General features: G+C 41.5%; 1 protein-coding gene across 1 annotated transcript in view; it reads left to right on the top strand.

Moving 5' to 3' along the window:
• LOC124717000 (U11/U12 small nuclear ribonucleoprotein 35 kDa protein-like) overlaps positions 1-19,534 on the top strand; it is a 71,448-nt gene extending 51,914 nt beyond the window's left edge. Inside the window, exon 6 of the mRNA XM_047243626.1 lies at positions 19,422-19,534. The gene's annotated coding sequence lies outside the window, so the exon portion shown is untranslated. The remainder of the gene's footprint in view (positions 1-19,421) is intronic.

The following is a 19,534-nucleotide window of genomic DNA, read 5'->3' as shown; positions in this document are numbered from 1 at the left end:
TGTGGTCTTTCCGCGAAATGTAAGTTGGCTGCAGTAAAATTGTACTGCAGTCAGTCTCAAATGCTGGTTCTCTAAATTTCCTCAGTAGCGATTCACGAAAAGAACGCCTCCTTTCATCTAGAGACTCCCACCCAAGTTCCTGAAGCATTTCTGTAACACTCGCGTGATGATCAAGCCTACCAGTAACAAATCTAGCAGCCCGTCTCTGAATTGCTTCTATGTCCTCCCTCAATCCGACCTGATAGGGATCCCAAACACTCGAGCGGTACTCAAGAATAGGTAGTATTAGTGTTTTATAAGCGGTCTCCTTTACAGATGAACCACATCTTCCCAAAATTCTACTAATGAACTGAAGACGATTATCCGCCTTCCCCACAACTGCCATTACATGCTTGTCCCACTTCATATCGCTCTGCAATGTTACGCCCAAATATTTAATCGACGTGACTGTGTCAAGCGCTACACTACTAATGGAGTATTCAAACATTACAGGATTCTTTTTCCTATTCATCTGCATTAATTGACATTTATCTATATTTAGAGTTAGCTGCCATTCTTTACACCAATCACAAATCCTGTCCAAGTCATCTTGTATCCTCCTACAGTCACTCAACGATGACACCTTCCCGTACACCACAGCATCATCAGCAAATAACCGCACATTGCTATCCACCCTATCCAAAAGATCATTTAAGTAGATAGAAAACAACAGTGGACCTACCACAGTTCCCTGGGGCACTCCAGATGATACCCTCACCTCCGATGAACACCCACCATCGAGGACGACGTACTGGGTTCTATTACTTAAGAAGTCTTCGAGCCACTCGCATACTTGGGAACCAATCCCATATGCTCGTACCTTAGTTAGAAGTCTGCAGTGGGGCATCGAGTCAAACGCTTTCCGGAAGTCATGGAATATGCAATCCGTCTGATACCCTTCATCCAGGGTTCACAAGATACCATGTGAAAAAAAGGCGAGTTGCGTATCGCTGGAGCGATGCTTTCTAAAGCCGTGCTGACGCATGTACAGCAACTTCTCTGTCTTAAGGAAATTCATTATATTCGAACTGAGAATATGTTCGAGAATCCTGCAACAAACTGATGTTAAGGATATTGGTCTGTAATTTTGAGGATCCGTCCTTCTACCCTTCTTATATACAGGCGTCACCTGCACTTTTTTCCAATCGCTCGGGACTTTACGTTAGGCAAGAGATTCACGATAAATGCAGGTTAAGTAAGGAGCCAACGCAGTAGAGTACTCTCTGTAAAACCGAATTTGAATCCCATCAGGACCTGGCGATTTATTTATTTTCAACCCATTTGTGGCCCTTTGTGCACTACAGGTCATATTAATGTGGCTAGACCACGTGTACACTCTGGGTACCACCCTGCAGCACTTAAACTGGTGGCCCTACACTGTTCCAGGCACCTGTGGGGGAAAATTAGGACATTCAGTAGAAAAGTCTTCTGCACGCTACCGTACAGTATTGATATGCCACCCTCCAAGTGCCAGCATTTGTGTTTTGTGGGGACGGGGGACTGTGTGAAGCCAACACTACAAGATGGCTGAGGGCATATAAGTGGTGCACCTGTGTCTTCAAACAGATGGAACAGATTTACATAACGGCATGGAAAAAGGTACGCAAATAAATAGTGACTGTATTGAACATTAGTTATATGATGAACACTGACAAAAGAGAAACAAGATAATGGTATTTGGCTGAATTAAATCGAGCAATGCTGAAGAACTTTCGATTAAAAAATGAAACACTAAAAGAAGTCAATGAGTTTTGCTATTTTTGCCAGCAAAATACCTGACAGTGGTAGAGTAGTGAGGCTGTAAAATGCAGACTAGCAATAGGAAGAAAATTGTTTCTGAAAAAGAGAAATTTGTTAATACTTGAATATAAACTGAAGCGTTAGGAAGCGTTTTATAAAGGTGTCTTTCTGGAGCGTAGCTTTGTATGGTAGTGAAACGTGGACAATAAGTAGTTCAGGCAAGAAGAGATCAGAAGGTTTTGAAATTTGGTGCTACAGAAGAATGCTAAAGTTTAGAGGGATAGACTGAATAATTAATGGTGATTCGAACTGGAGAGAAAAGAACTTTATGGTACAACTTGGCTAAAAGAAGGGGCCACTTGATGGGACATATTCTGAGATATCAAAAGAATTGGCAGTTGAGGTTTTAAAACAGTAGAGAAAGAAGCCTCGAGTACAAAAGTGGGTCTAAATGGACGTCGGTTCCAGTAATGCAGAGATGAAGAGGCTTGCACAGAATAATATGGAGAGCTGTATCAAACCTCTCTTCAAAGTGAAGGTGATAATGACAACAGTAATAACATAAATAATAATAAAAATTATAATATTGAAGAAGACACATGGCTATAGATTAAGGTGGAGTATGTCATTTGTCTAAAAAAAAATTAATACTCAAACAATGAAAAGTCCAGGTAGAAATATCAACGGTGCAGGAAAAGACAGATCGCTACTTACTGTAAGGAAGACAAGTTAAGTTGCAGACAGGCACAAGACACTCTACCTTGGTTCCTTCACAACCTCAACACCTTTTCTCCCCTCCGCTTCATGCGGTCATCCTCAACATAGCATGCCATTTTCCTAGATATTAACCACCTCCTCTCTAATGGCTCCATTTGCCGCTCTGTCCACAGTAAACCCACCAACAGTACCTGCAGTTTTGATGGCTGTCATACCTTTCACACCAAAAAAATGCCTCTCATATAGCCTGGCTACCAGTTAACAGCAAATCTGCTGTACAAAAACTCCCTTGCTCAGTATGCTGACAGTCTCACCAAGGCCTTCACAGACAGGTGCTACCCCCAGACCTAGTCTACAAACAGACCTCTCATACCGTTTCCCCTCACACCCCCAATCCTTACACCATCCCCAAGAACCAGCCATGAAGGAGTGTCTCCTTCATCTCCCAGTACTATCCCAGACTGGAACAACTGAACCACATCCTTCACCAGAGCTTTCATTGCCTACCATCATGGCCTGAAATGAGGGACATCCTATCCAAGGTAGGTCTCACTTGTCCTAAAGTGGTGTTCTGTCACCCACCCGACCTCTACAACAACCTAGTCCATCCCTATGCCAATCCCAAAACACCCCGTTGCCACAAGGATCATACCCATGTCGAATACCCAGGTATAAAACCTACCCAACCCACCCACCCAGCATTTAAAATATTCCAGTCCTGTGAAAGCATCCATATCATTTATCCAGTTTGGCTGCAATTATTGCACAGATTTTTACATTTGTATGACTGCCAACCCACTGTACGCCACGATGAATGGCTGCCACCAAACTGTAGCCGAGAATAAAGTAGACCACCCTACAGCACAACATGCATCTGAACATAACACACTTGATTGCAATGGCTGCTTCACTAACTGAGCCATCTGGATGCTTCTCCCAATTACCAACTTTTGGGAACTGTGCAGATGGGAGTTATCCTTACAATGCATTTTCCACTCCACAATTATCCCAGCCTCAACCTGTGGTAGCACACTGCCCCACAACCTCCACTCAACAGTTTCCACCTCCTCTGTGCTATCGTCTCCTCCCCATTCTCATCTCCTACCCAGTTTATTTCCCTCCCGCTGCCAATGCATCCGCCTGTCTTTCCCCGCTCCTCTCCTTTTTTGCTCCTTTTTCCTGCGCCTCACTGCCCTACAACCTCCTGAGTGCAGCCTGTTGGCATTCTAGTCCCTGCACACTCCAACAGACAGCATCTGTCTCTCTCCCCACCTGTACGCTACTATCCCTACCCTTCCCTTGCCCCCTCCAGATTGTGGTTTGCATCCTACATTCTGGCCCGAGATGCTGGAGTTGGTAGTCATATGTGCATAAGGTGTGCTTGTGTGTGTGTGTGTGTGTGTGTGTGTGTGTGTGTGTGTGTGTGTCTCTCTTTTGTTGCTGAAGGCTGTGGCTGAAAGCTGATGTAAGTGACTTTTAACTGTGCCTGTCTGCAACTTGACATATCATCTTTACAGTAATTAACAATCTGTCTTTTCCTACATTGTTAAATAATTAATACTCTTTAACTACGGGTGACTTTTTCATGAACCTCAAGGTGTGGAGTCTGTAGTGTCTTGAGAGGCGTCAATGTGGATGCATTTGATATATCAGTACCTTCAGCACTGAAACAGACACAACACACAGAGAGCCAAGAACGTTCAGTTTCACATCCATACTTAAGAATCTGCTGCACCAACTAACAAATGGGTGATTTTTAAATAGCTGTCAAATGGGTGATTTTGAAAGAGTGCTGCCCGTTAACAGGAAAATTACAAAAGTGGAGCAGGAAAGGAAATGGCAAATTGTGGTATAGAGTACCCTCAGCCACGCACCATACAGTGGCTTGTAGAGTATATATGTAGGTGTAGGCATTTCACACCGATGGAATGTAAAACCTGATTCATCTGAAAAGGGTGCTCAGTTGCTCAACAGTTGCCTGTCTATTCAACTATACACATCTCCGTAACTATCATTCACTTGCCATCTGTGGCCCACCGTGCATCACGGTTGCCTCGGTGCACTTGTTTTCGATAGCACCATTTTGCCGTGCATGAAACACTTTAACCGTGGCAGCATGTGAAGTGTGCAACAGTGTACACACCTAGTCATTTTGGAAATGCTTCCACCCTTGGCCCGAAAGCCAATGCTCAGGCCTTTCTGGACGTCAGAAAAATCATTCCTATTCTAAATTATGACAAAGACTGCACTGTTATCTGTGTCCCATGATATGCTCTATACACTCTCCACTGCTAATGTTGCCACTTGCCATCTGTGAAAAGGTTACTGCATGTTGACATCAGACAGACAGTGGTCACATTAATGTAACTGGACCGTGTGTGTGTGTGTGTGTGTGTGTGTGTGTGTGAGTGTGTGTGTGTATACTATGCATTTTCATTTGAAGGGTTGGAGTGCCACACAAATCAAAACACAACTGGATGAAGTTCACGCAGAGTCTGCACCATCACTGAAGACCGTTTACTTCTGAACTAATGACTTTAAACATGATCAGACAAGTGCCAAAGGTAAAGCATGCTCTTGCTATCCAGTTGAGATCACCACACAGGACACCACTGACAAAATCCATGAAATGGTAAGACAGGACGGCCAAATAAAAATTTGTGAGCTTTCCGATACTATAGGCATTTTACCTGAGGGAGTGTAGAATATCTTGCATGGGGAACTTGCTACAAAGAAGATGTGTGCGAGATGGGTGCTGCGATTGTACACATTCGACCGAAAGCATGATGTAGCAATGTTTAATCGCAATCTGTATTGTCAAAACAATGGACAAAAACTGTTGAAAGTGCACCGGAGAAGGCAAAGACCATTTTGTCAGCTGGTAAGGTAATGGCCACTGTTTTCTCAGATTCCTAAGGGATAATCCTCATAGATTACTTAGAAAAAGGTGAACCATAATGGACCCTATTATGCTTCATTGTTGGATCATTTGAAACTTGCCTTGGCAGAAAAAAGATATAGGTTGGCACACAACAATGTGCTCTTTCACCAGGTTAATACACCATCCCACAAATCAGCAATAACAGTGGCAAAAGTGCATGAGTTGGGCTTTGAATTGATTACTTCATCCCCCATATTCACCACACTTTTCCCCCAAGTGCCTTCTCCCTTTTTGCCTAACCTAAAACTTTGGCTTGCTGGGAAGAAAGTTTCATCTAATGAGGAAGTGATAGCTGTAGAGTTTAGCAGAATCTAACTTCCAAGCATAACACAGTCTCCATTTTATATTAAAAATATGACCTTTCTCTCATGTGAAATCAATATCTGGAGGTAAAATGGCCCACATCTCAGAACTTGAGGGGTGGGGCTGGTTGGGGGGCAGTTTGAAAGGAGATACGGTTGCAAAAACAACGATTAGTACCTGGAATGTCAGAACACTGTTACAAGCAGGCAAACTAGAAAACCTTAAAAGAGAGATGGAAAAGAATAATATGAACTTGATAGGAGTTGCTGAGGTAAGATGGGATGGACGTGGAGAATTACAGTCAGACGAATACATAATATACTACCCAGGAGAACAAAATGAAAGGAAGGAATGGAGTTGGGGTGATTATGACAAAGGAATTGGCTAAGTTGTGGGATGTGTAGACTATACAAGTCAAAGGGTTGTATGTGTAAAACTGAAAGGAGTATTCAGGTGTAGAGGAAACATGCAGCACTATAGAGGAAAAAAATGGTAGACAGTCAAGGGTGCTGCAAAATAGTAATGGGCAAATGGTACACCACTGTGTGAGAAAAGAAGGATGGAACCATAGTAGGCAGTCATGATCTTGTAAGGAGTAATGACAGAGGTGAATGCCTTATTGACTTCTGCAGGGAAAGATAGCTGGCAGTGACAAGAATCACAGGAAGAGGCTGTGCACTTGGCAATGACAAGGGGTAAATATAAAAACCAAACAGATTTTATGCTGGTGGAAGAAAGGTACAGAAATGGAATCAAGAAGATGCACACATTACCATGTGTAGACATTAACAATGACCATAATTTACTTATGGCACACATGGAAATAAAAATGAAAAAACTGAAGCTGAGTGGCATGGTGAGTAAGTGGGTCCTAGAGAGGATAAGATATGGGAGAGAGAGAGAATTACGGAAATGCTATCACTTGAATGTACTAATACATTATGAGACAAAGAACCATCTAACAATGTCAACGAGTATTGGAATATGCTAAAATAAGGAGTCATAAAAGCAGGGTAGAAAAATAGGATATGTAAACAGGAAAAGGGCAAAAAAGCCATCTGTTCCACAGGAAATGATTTCAAAGATGGAGGAGGAGAAAATTCAAAAATAAAAACAAAATGGAAAATGTACTGAAGGCTGAATAATGAACTGCTTAGAGAAACAGAGCACGCTAGGAAAAAATGGCTGAAAGAGAAGTGTGGCTCAATTGAAGAACTGGAGAAAAAGGGAAGAGATAATTTACTGTACAACAGAATGAAGACTACAACATGGGATAAAAACAGACCAGGAAGTGCTACTATGGAAATTCTCGGTAAAGACAAAAATGTAGCATCCAAAGATCGTTATGACATCCCACAGAGATGGGAAGATTATTTTAAAAGAGCTATATGACACAGATCACAACTTTTGCACATGAATCTGTGAACAATGTAAATGATGATTGGTAAGGACCAACAATTGTAATGGAAGAAGTAAAGAGTGCAGTAGCTCAATGAAAAATGGAAAAGTAGTAAGTATAGATCCAAGACCAGGAAAAATACTAAAATATTTGAATCAAGAGGCTATAAGAGAAATATTGAGGTTATGTAACAAAATATATGGCAGTGGTTAGTGGCCAGAAGACTTTCTAACAACATTAATGATTCCAATACCAAACCATGAAACACAGTGGGCACTGGATGATTAACCTCTTTCATATGCAGTGAAAATTATGTTAAGAATCATTAAGAAAATACTAGAATAGGAATCTCGTCAATTTTGGAAGAGAGGTTTACTGAAAACGAGAGAGGCCTATATACGCGATTTATATACCTGATAAAGGCCTTTGATAAGGTGGCTTGGGATAAGCTTGCAATTATAATGAGGGAAAAGAGAGTAGACTGGAAAACCAGATGACTTATAAACTCATTATATTAAATGAAAAAGCATCAGTGAAAGTGAGAGGAGGAAGTACCAATTGGACAGAATTAGGTAAACGAGTAAGTCAAGGTTGCTGTCTGTCTCCTACCCTTAGAAAATATGATTGACCACTGTCCACCAGATGACGAGGGAGTAAAAATTGGAGGGAGAAGAATGTGGTGTCTGATGTTTGCAGGCGACATGGTCCGCTAGTAACAGGATATAGTGGATACCATTGAAGCTAAAGGAAATATTTATGAAATGAAAATAACACAAAGAAAACAAAAGTAATGGCTCTGGGAGGAAGTTAAAAGTAAAGATAATGCTGAATGAGAAGTATTAAAACATGTGCAAAGAGCTTTAAATACACACATCAAAAAAAGTTTTGCGTCACCTCGGTTCCGAGAGTTCTGGAACCTGTACAGAAAATTGGAATAGAGATCAACATAAACCACATTTCCGCTGTTTTTATTGCTCGTGAAAACCACACACTGCATGTTGTACCACCATATAGTGAAACCTTCAGAGGTGGTGGTCCAGATTGATGTACACACCGGTACCTCTAATACCCAGTAGCACATCCTCTTGTATTGATGCATGCCTGTATTCATCGTGGCATACTATCTGAAAGTTCATCAAGGTACTGTTGGTCCAGAGTGTCCCACTCCTCAATGGTGATTCGGCGTAGATCCCTCAGAGTGGTTGGTGGGTCACTTTGTCCATAAACAGCCCTTTTCAATCTATCCCAGGCACATTCGATAGGGTTCATGTCCGAACATGCTGGCCACCCTAGTCGTGCGATGTCATTATCCTGAAGGAAGTCATTCATAAGATGTGCACGATGGGGGCGCGAATTGTCGTCCATGAAGACGAATGCCTTGCTAATATGCTGCCGATATGGTTGCACTATCGGTCGAAGGATGACATTCACGTATCATACAGCCATTACGGCACCTTCCATGACCACCAGTGGCATACGTTGGCCCCACATAATGCCACCCCAATATAGCAGGGAACCTCCACCTTGCTGCACTCCCTGGATAGTGTGTATAAGGCGTTCAGCCTGATCGGGTTGCTTCCAAACATGTCTCCGACAATTGTCTGGTGAAGAGAATGTGATGCCAATCCTGAGTGGTCCATTCGGCATGTTGTTGGGTCCATCTGTATCGCACTGCGTGGTGTCATGGTTGCAAAGATGGACCTCACCACGGACGTCGAGAGTGAAGCTGCGCAGCATGCAGCCTATTGCTCACAGTTTGAGTCTTAACACGGCATCCTGTGGCTGCACAAAAAGCGTTATTCAACATGGTGACATTGCTGTAAGTGTTCTGCTGAGGCATAATCCGTAGGCAGCAGTCATACACTGCAGTATTTGCCCTTGGGTGGCCTGAGCAAGGCATGTCATTGACAGTTCCTGTTTCTCTGTATCTCCTCTATGGCCTAACGACATCGCTTTGATTCACTCCGAGACGCCTGGACACTTCCCTTGTTGAGAGCCCTTCCTGGCACAAAGTAACAATAGGGATGCAATTGAACTGCAGTATTGACCGTCTAGGCATGGTTGAACTTCAGACAACACGAGCCACGTATCTCCTTCCTGGTGGAAAGACTGTAACTGATTGGCTGTTGGATGCCCTCCATCTAATAGGTGCTGCTCATGCATGGTTGTTTACATCTGTGGGCAGATTTAGTGACATCTCTGAACATTCAATGGCACTGTGTCTGTGATACAATATCCACAGTCAACGTCTATCTTCAGGAGTTCTGGGAACTGGAGTGATGCAAAACTTTTTTGATGTGTGTACATACCTTGGAGGGGACAGCAGCACAGAAATTAAAACTGGAGCGGCAATGGTGAAAGAGGCATTTCATAAGAAAATGAGAATTTTCTGCAGCAATATGGATGAAAATTTAAGGAAAAGGCTAATAAAATGTTTTATGTGGAGTGTCTTATACAGTGCTGAAAAGTGGACACTGAGGAAGAAAGAAAGAGCAAGGCTGGAGGCTTTTGAAATGTCGACATGGTGGAGCGCAGAAGGAATAAGTTGGATGGATAGAGTCAAAAATGAAGAGGTACTGAAAAAGAGTGGAAGAGCAAAGACAATTACTGGATGTAATAAAAAGAAAGAAACAAAACTGGATTGGACATACAGGGTCTTATAAAAACATTCTGAGAAGGGTATGTGGAAGGAAAGAAGAGGCAACCAGGAAGAGATTTCAGATTATGGATGATGTGATGGATGGCAGTACATACACCAGCATTAAGAAGGAAGCAATGGGTCGCATGAAATAGAGATGCAAAGGAACTGCTGCTATGGCAGAAAACTAATGATGATTACAGTCAAGGTAATTTGCACAACCCAAGTTATGCTGCCTCACTGTTTTTAGCTTAAATATTTGACTTATTGTGTTAATGTAAGATTATGCCTTTTAATGAGTAGATTATAATAGAATTTTGAATTTGGTCAATAATTATGTGAAATACTGAAAATCAAGTGTATTTTTTGTTTTCCTCTCAGAAGTCATAAGCACATGCAGCTGGAACTGGATGACAATTTTGCTGTTTAGTAATATAGATATATATTGCTAAACAGTCATCAAAAGTACAAGCTTCTGAAACACGCCAGTGCGAGATATTCTAGAACAAACACAGATATGGTAACTCAACACAAAAGAAATGAGATTGCTTGCACTACAAAGAAACTATTTCCGGTGGTTTGGGGCAAGATGGTTTTCGACTTTTACTGTGTCCTTAAGCTGTGACAAATTTTGCTGAAATAACGTATTAGTTCAATTGCTGTGTATAAGCAATTTACTATGTGCATGTTTTTGCATTCTTTATGTACTAATGGTTACATTAAGAAACCATCTCTTCTAGATAGACTACTTAATTTGAAAGTGGTTTGGTAGTGGAATCGTGACTTACTGGTAGCTACTGATATCTAAGGACTACCACCAGTATGCAGTGTTGAGTAGCACACATATCCCACCATTTCTGGCTTTGTGAAGACCATTCTAGCTCATGCTTCTTGTGTGCTCCATTGTCTGTAGGATGTCACTTTTCGTGACTGTACAGTTCAGAGAACTTCAGTTTTTCTTAGTAGTACATGTTGACATGTTTTTTGAAATTATGTTTTGTGTGCCTCAAGTCATTACTGTGAGACAGTTTTTGTACTTTCTTTTTCTTGTTTTCCTAGCATGTAATCCATCTAGTATACAATCCGCTTTTTCAGGATATTACGAATTTTATTTTATTACTAGCCTTTTTCCCGTGGCTTCACCTGTGTACGTGTATTTCACATATACTGCACACATTTCTTGGTGCACTTCCTTCTCCTCCCTCTCTGTCCATCACATCCCTATGTGTCCAAACTCCTCCTCCTCTCTCTGTCCATCTCTTCCTCCCCTTTCCCTGTCTACAAAGAGAGGTCGACAAAGCACACTTGTACAACTCCCACAACACGTCTCCTGTGCAACACAGCCTATATGCCAAAAGCTTGGAAATCCTTTTTTCCCATTATGTATAGGCTGCCATCCAAAGCAGGCTGATATTACTCCAAACAACGTGCCTGTTGCGCTGGGCAACCTACGCATGGGGGCCGGAAAAGTGTCAAATTTGGCCCACTTTGGTTCAGGGGCCTGCGAGAAGTACTTATGCATCCATATACACACACTCAGCCTTTTCCCACAGTTCGACTGCATATGCGTTTGAAACAATATTGCCCACATCATCCCCCCTCTCTGTCTCCATCCCTTCCTCTGTCATTTTGCCCATGTCATCTTCCCCACTCCCCCCCCCCCCCCTCTCTCTCTCACTCCGTTTCCTCCTCCTCCCTCTCTGTGTTGCCTCCTGCCCTTCCCTCTGACTATTTCCTCCTTGCCTCTCTTCTCTCTGAACATCCCCTCCTTGCCCCTCTCTCTGCCCCTACCCTCCTTCTCCCTTCTCTCTATGCATCTCTTCCTGCCTCCCTCTCTCCCTATCAACCCTTCCATCCAGGCCAATACAACTCCAGCACAAGACAACTGCCATGCAAGGCAACCTACACATCAGGGACTAGAAAACAGTTTCTTGTCTCTGACTTACAAGCTGCTTACATAAAGCAGGTTGAGAAGACATGGCAATATTACTACAACACAACTCTTGCTACACAATATGCCAATCAAGCAGGACAGCCTATATGCAAGGGGCTGGAAAAAAAATCATGTTTTTGCCCTATTTTCACACGTATTTGAACTAGGAGGTTACAAACCCCACAGTGTTGATACTCGTGAGACCTGCTGTGTCTCTACCAAATTTGGTTGAAATCGATGCAGGGTTTTGGGAGGAGATTCTGGACACACAAAAACACACACACGTACACTTACATTTGTATATAACAAATATATATAGACAGTTTAACTTTGTGGCTGGTTGCCCTTCTACATCTACTTCTATATCTATACTGTGCAAACCCCTGTGAGGTGCATGGCAAAGGGTACATCCCATTCTATCAGTTATCAGGGTTTCTTCCCATTCCAGTCACGTATGGAGTGCAGGAAGAATAGTTGACTGAATGCCTCTGTGTGTGCAGTAATTATTATAATCTTATCCTCACGACCCCTATGTGAGCAATGCATAGGGCATTGTAGTATATTCCTAGAGTTGTCATTTAAAGCCGGTTCTTGAAAGTTCGTTAATAGACTTTCTCTGGATAATTTAAGTCTATATTCAAGAGCCTTCCAGTTCAGTTCCTTCAGTGTCTCTGTGATGATCTCCTGAGGATTAAACAAACCTGAGACCATTAGTGCTGCCCTTCTCTGTATACTTTCGATACCCCCTGTTCGTCCTAATTGGTATGGGTCCCACGCACTTAGGCAGTAATGTGAAAACAGTCACATGAGTGATTTGTAAGCAGTCTCCTTTTCTTGTTGCACTTCCCCTGCGTTCTACCAATAAACTGAAGTCTAGCACTTGCTTTACCCACAACTGAACCTACGTGATCATTCCATTTCGTATCCCTACAAAGGCTTACTCCCAAGTATTTGTACGAGTTGCCTGATTCCAACGGTGACTCATTGATCTTATCGTCATAGGATACTATGTTTTTTCGTTTTGTGAAGTGCACAGTATTACATTTCTGAACATTTAAAGTAAGTTGCCATCTCTCTGCCACTTTGAAATTTTATCAGTTATATTTGACTGAATATTTATGCAGCTTCTTTCACACGGTACTTTATTATAAATAACTGCATCACCTATAAAAAGTGTGATTTTACTGTTAATATTGTCTGCAAGGTCATTAATATACAACATGAACAGGAAGTTACTTCTACAATTGATGAAAACTCTCCATTCGAGATAATATGCTGCCTCCTCCCCATGAAAAAGCCCTCAATTCAGTCACAAATTTCACTTGATACCCCATATGATCATGCTTTTGACAGTAAGTGTAGGTGTGGTACTGAGTCAAATGCTTTTCAGAAATCAAGAAATGCAGCATATCCCTGATTGCCTTGATCCAAAGCTTTCAGTATATCATGTGAGAAAAGTGCAAGTTGGGTTTCACATGATCATTGTTTTTGAAATCCCTGCTGGTTGGCACTGAGATGGTCATTCTGTTCAAGGTACCTTATTATGTTTGAGCTCAGAATATGTTCCAAGATTCTTCAACAAATCAATGGCAAGAATATTGAACGGTAGTTTTGTGGATCAGTTCTACTACCCATCTTGTAGTCGGGTGTGACCCGTACTTTTTCCCAACAACTGGGCATGGTTTTTTGTTTGAGGGATCTACGACAGACTGTAGTTAGAAGAGGGGCTAACTCAGCCAAAAATTCAGTATAGAATTTGACAGTGATTCCACCAGGGCCTGGAGCTTTGTTCAGTTTTAACGATTTCAGCTGTTTCTCTACACCACTGACACTAATACATATTTCATTAATCTTTTCAGTGGTGTGAGGATTAAATTGGAACAATTTATTTTACACCTATTATGCAGTAATCTGTGTTTCTTTGGTAGTTTCCTTACAGTGACTGTATACCATGGAGGTTCCCTCCCATTATGAACTGTTCTGCTGAGTACATATTTATCCTTTGTAAAGGAACATTTGAAAATGGAGTTAAGCATTTCAGCTTTTGTTTTGCTACCACCAATTTCAGTTGTTGTCTCATTCACTAGGAACTGGACACTAACTTTGGTGCCACTAACAGCCTTTACATATGACCAGAACTTTTTTTTGGGTCCTGTGGAAGATCACTTGACAATACTTTGCTATGGTAATCATTGCTCTCCTGACAGCCAAACATGTTTCTTTCAGCATCTCTGTATCTATAGCCCTACATTTTGTTTTACACCTGTTGTGCACTAATTTCTGTTTCTTTAGAAGTTTCTTTACAGTGACCGTATACCATGGAGGTTCCCTCCCATTATGAACTGTTGTACTGAGTACATATCTATCCAGTGCATGGTCAACTATTCTTTTAAACTTGAGCCAGAGTTGCTGTACATGCTCCTACTCTGTGTTGAAAGTTTCAAGTTCCTTATTTAGATATGACACTACTGATTTTATATTTACTTTATTACACATACATATCTTTCTGCTTGTTTTAGTTGTTCTTTGTACTGTGGTAATCATTGTTGCCACAACTGTGTCATAGTCACTGATGTCAGTTTTGATGCAGACATCCTCAAAGATGTCAGGTCTATTTGTTGCCATTAGATCCAATAAATTTCCATCATGAGTGGGGTTCCTAACTATCTGTTATAGCTAGTTTTAAGAGAGGCATTTAGTAATGTTTCGCCGGATGTCTTATCACACCACCACTAACAAAACTGTGATTTTCCCAATTAATTGTTGGATGATTTAAGTCTCCACCGATGATTACAGTATGATTGGGGAACTTATGAACAAGTGGACCAAGGCTTTCTGTAAAGTTTTCGGTTACATCAGGAAATGAGTGTGGTGGGTAATACGAGGTGCTATCCAAAATTTTTGGGCATGGTGCTGCCATCTGTTGAAAACCTTACCTTTGGACTAATGGTCACCATCACCCTCGAAGTAGTTCCCATCTGCATGTACAAAACGGTCCCAGCACTTATGCCACTGGTCAAACGTTTTCTGGAAGTCCTGTTCTTTGAGGGTGTTTATCACGCCAGCGATGCTTCTCAAATTCTCTCTAGTGTGTCGAACCGACGGCCTTTCAACTTGAGTTTCAGTTTAGGAAATAGTGTGAAGTTGCAAGGTGCCAAATCTGGAGAGTACAGTGGGTGGAGTACAACCACCATGTTGTTTTTTACCAAAAAGGTCCTGGTGAGCAAGGACATATGACAGGGCACATTGTCATGATGCAGCAGCCAGTTCCCTTGACACCAACATTCAGGCCGTCGTCGCCACACGAATTGACGGAGCTGTCACAAAATGTCACAGCAGTACGTGGAATTCACTGTTTGGTTGGGTGGGACGAACTCTTTGTGCACAATTCGCTCAGTATCAAAGAAAATAATGTGCTCTTCACTTTGCTCTTCACCTGTCTCACTTTTTTGGGTCTTGGAGAGCCCAGGCTCTTCCACTGGGATGATTGTTGCTTTGTCTCTGGGTCACAACCATAAATCCAGTTGAATCATTGCAAGGGTCTCCGTAGCACTTTTCCTGAGATTCGCACATAATTTGATACACATACGCTGTTCAGTTTGCAGATCCATTGTAAAATCGCCACACACCAAACACAGAGTATTACGGAAATCACTGTTGACACGCAGCACGTCCTCTCAGCTGAATGGCACTCCGCACACTGGCTCATCAGGTACACAGCACTCACCACGTAGCAGTGCAAAGATCCACTACTCCTACTTTCCACATGGCAGCCCCAGTCCCGAAATTTTAGATTCCACCTAGCAGAAGCATCCTGTCAGCATTTTATGCCCACCCCTGATACTGAGTGTTGCCCAGACAATCTCATACGCAGCTTCAATTTCTATCTCAGTGGATTTGAGTTTCTTGTCTATTGTGACAAATAAAGCACCTCCATTTCCTATATCCTTTCGGTATACAGTTAAGTTTTCCCTAAAAATCTCACTGCTATTAATTTCAGGTCTCAACCAGCTTTCTGTTTCTAGTATTATGTGAGCTTCACTGCTTTTCATGAGCACTTATAACTCTGGCACTTTGTTGTGAATGCTTCGCTGCAGTGTACCATTAGGATTTTAATACTCACCTGTGGGAGACATTTCTTTGAATCTTACACTGATACTTCTGGGTTTCCTGCAGCTGTCATTATCTGGATTGGATGAAGAGTCACCTAATCAGAAAAAAAAAACCTTGGTTGTACACCTCACACTGTCAGCTACCCGAGTAGCAGCCTCTGGTGTGTAGTGCACATCTGACCCATTAAGGGGGACTCTACAGTTCTCAACACAATGGCAGAAGTCCAGGAAGTCGCTGCCTAGCTCGTCACAGAATCTTCAAAGTCTCCGGTTCAGTCCTTCCACTCGACACAGAACCAAAGGGCCACGATCAGTTCTGCAAATCGTGAGCTCCGTCGAAACTTCACGCGCGAGGCTGGTCTTCTCAACCGGTCGTTGGAATGACATCGGGAATGACATCAGAGCCCCGACAACCGGCACCATTTTTCCAACGTGCATCACAATCTGCAGTTAGTTGCTTCCTGCTCCCACAATGGCAGATGGAATAGCCTCTTCAACATGTTTAATAAGGCCCCAAGGCATACACCTCGAGTGCACCTGGTGTCCTTTCCTGCCCCTTGCTGTCATTTCCCTAAGGGATACCGTCATTTGCCGTATGTTTGAATATAGGTTTCCCTAAAACAAGTGAAGTGAGTCCCACTGGCTCAGCTTCAGTGAAAGACAGCGCCTCAGACTTGTCGGTTAGGAGGATCGGTGCAACACTGTGAGTCCTCCCTGGTCCCTGTCCTCTCTGTATGTGTAGACCTACCACTGACACATGACTCACAGTAATGAAGGATCCTGTACTTTCTGCAGAGGAGACAGGATCCATGAGAGAGGATAGTCCTTGAGGTGCCTCTGGTACAGGTATACGACTCACTGGAGTTCGCAGTGTCTACCAGTCATATGACAGTAGTTAGGGCAATTTCCAGATGCTTAAGAATGACAACCAACTCATCCAGAGTTTGAGAACGGCATTCACAGTGGGGCTGCATTTTGGCTTGTGGAATGTATTACAAGGCAGGGAAGAAATAACCTTAAATTAAACCCGCCGATTATCTTTTAATCTGCTGAGCTAAAAAGTTGCTAATTCCCTATAAGAATTGAATCAGATACACAAAACAAGATTTCTGTTAAGGCAACACAAAAACCTGTGGTAGAAACTACTAATTTTCTAAAACGTTTTGAAGTTAATTGTAGTTCCTGGCAAAATCAAAACAGAGTTAATTTATGATAAATGTAGAAAATATATAGGGCTGCCCCTCTTTAAGGGAAAACTAGATGTAACGCAATACGTTAGGTAGAAAATCTGCAACAGAAACCAAACCACAAACACCGATCTGCTACAGATTGCTCATAGATTATGCAAGGATAATGGTAGCTTCCAAAAATTCTCAAAAGTGCATATTTGTTTGTGTTGATATATAATAAAGTTCAGGAGTGATGTGTTGTTTGGCAGAACTATGAACCACAAATGCTGATATGCTACAAAATACATTACGCATCCAAAACATTCGTATCAGTAACTTATGAAAATATTGTTCGATAAGTGTCTGAAAATTCTCAAAAAAACCTATTTCTCATGTAATTGTACAATGAAATTAGAGAACAATTGTTTTGAATGAGGATAGGAGTACTGTTCTCAAAAATTTTAAGAGAAAATGCTTAAGTTTAAGATTAAAATTAACGATAACAGTATGAATTTATCACAGCACTTGCAAATGTTCGAAATTGCACAATATATCACAAAATAAACAGGTATTGATACAATCAATGAAAGATTACACAGAAACAGAGACATCAGAAAAATATGTGAATCTAGAACTTTAAGTCAACACATGATCTTGAACACATGGTCTCACACAAAAGAAAATCCCTAAGTCAGCTTTTATTTATAAATAAACATGCGTATTGCATAGATTTTTCACGCAGCTGATTCTGTGCACACTTCTACACTGGCATGCCAAAGAATAACACTGCAGCATGAGTTGACCTCGACCAAAATTGCTAAAATGTGCAACACCAATAAAGCATATCATCTGCCTATTGCAGCTAACAATCCTGATGCCACAGTCGTCAAGATAACCTAATGGAGGGAAGCTGTGTGTGCCACCTGTTTGCAAATCATGCAGACATTGTTCTGTGTGTTATCACATTTTAATTGTTTGTCTATAATATTCTCTGCGACAGAATTTGGGGAACAGCCCAGCATTTGCACAAATGAGTGTGATAAACTAGCTGAAGACCACACTCAGGCTGGCCCATTACCTGCTTATAGTTGTTAATTTACTACGCAGATTCTATTTGGCTCTGACTCATCTCACTGTCTCACAAGCTACCACACTGTGCATTACACTACACAAGCAAGTCTCAGATTTCATACTATATAAGATAATGATATGTGATTTCAGTTTGTAACCATTGGCAAGTATGAGTCAAGGTATTTTCTCTCGTCAGCTGTGGAATCTGCTTGCTGCTTACCTGACAAACGATATGCTGTACAACCTACTGGGTGAATTACCAAGTTGTCAGAAGTCAGTAATCTCAAACAGTGCCAATGAAAATGAAATGATTCCATGGCATAATGTGGTGTTTTCATGACATGGCTGTAGTCTGTGTCAGCATAGATTTCAGAGAGATTAATGCAGAGAACAGAACAAGTTTAGAGGAGTTGCTTTCATTTGCAGGGCTTGTAGTGGCAACATTGTGTTCTTCAACAATGATAAAGCACTATGCCTGATGAGCTAAACTGGTAAATGAAATAATGCAGCACACATCCCTGCACAGGAAACACCAAAAAGGAGTGCATTGTTTGGTACAGTGAGACACCCCATAGTACCAAATGGATGAAGCACACATATGGTGCTGGACTCTGCACAAGTAATGAATTGATTTATTTTGCAAAGTATCACAAAAAGTAAACAATCCCTAGTTTACCAGCAGTTTCGCTATGCAACCACGCACAATAAAAATACAGTAAAACACTTTTTTTTCTTAAAATAATTGTGCTTATGTTAAGGTAATTTGTACTTCTCTTGGAAAATTTCCTGCAGGTAATTTACAGCAACTGTGGTCCCGTATATACAAAATGCTATTTGATTGCACCTATGTTAAGAATATTGCAGTTCTAACAAAGATTTTATTGCTTGTATACAGAGGGTTGAAAGTTACCATCACAAACTGAATGCATTTGGTAAATACCCAAATTTGGAACCCAAGTCTCATTTCTTCCATGTTAGATGTTGCACGTATGTCTTCTGAAAAGAGTGTAAGAACACATCTGTAGTAAACTGCTTGTTCACTGTCAGTGAGGTGATCAAATCTCATGAAATTTGTTGCAGTGTGAATACACACACCACGTTGGGGAAACAGTTGCAGAATAATCGGCAGCAACAAATATTTCCCTAGTAATGTGAGCAGGTTCATTTATTTTATGACATGGTAGTACAGTACACTTGAGACTATTCGGGTACAAATTAACCAGTTTGTGGATCCACAATTTTTGAAAAAATAAAAGAATGAAGCCTGAAGAATTATTTTATAACTAGAAGGAATTTTTGTTTAGAATACACCATTATGAAGTGACACGACACAGAAGATGACGTGAACCCCGATCCCAGTCACAAAAGAAAATGGATGCATCAACAGCTGGCACAGCGCAAGACAAAAAAATTGCACAACTCCTTCCGGCACTAGTGATGTGACATACAGTAATTAATGTACACGTCAGCTG

This window comes from Schistocerca piceifrons, chromosome 9 (assembly GCF_021461385.2).
Source record: "Schistocerca piceifrons isolate TAMUIC-IGC-003096 chromosome 9, iqSchPice1.1, whole genome shotgun sequence".
NCBI lineage: Eukaryota > Metazoa > Arthropoda > Insecta > Orthoptera > Acrididae > Schistocerca > Schistocerca piceifrons.
The sequence above is the reverse complement of the archived record's forward strand: the minus strand, read 5'-3'. Positions and strand labels throughout refer to the sequence as shown.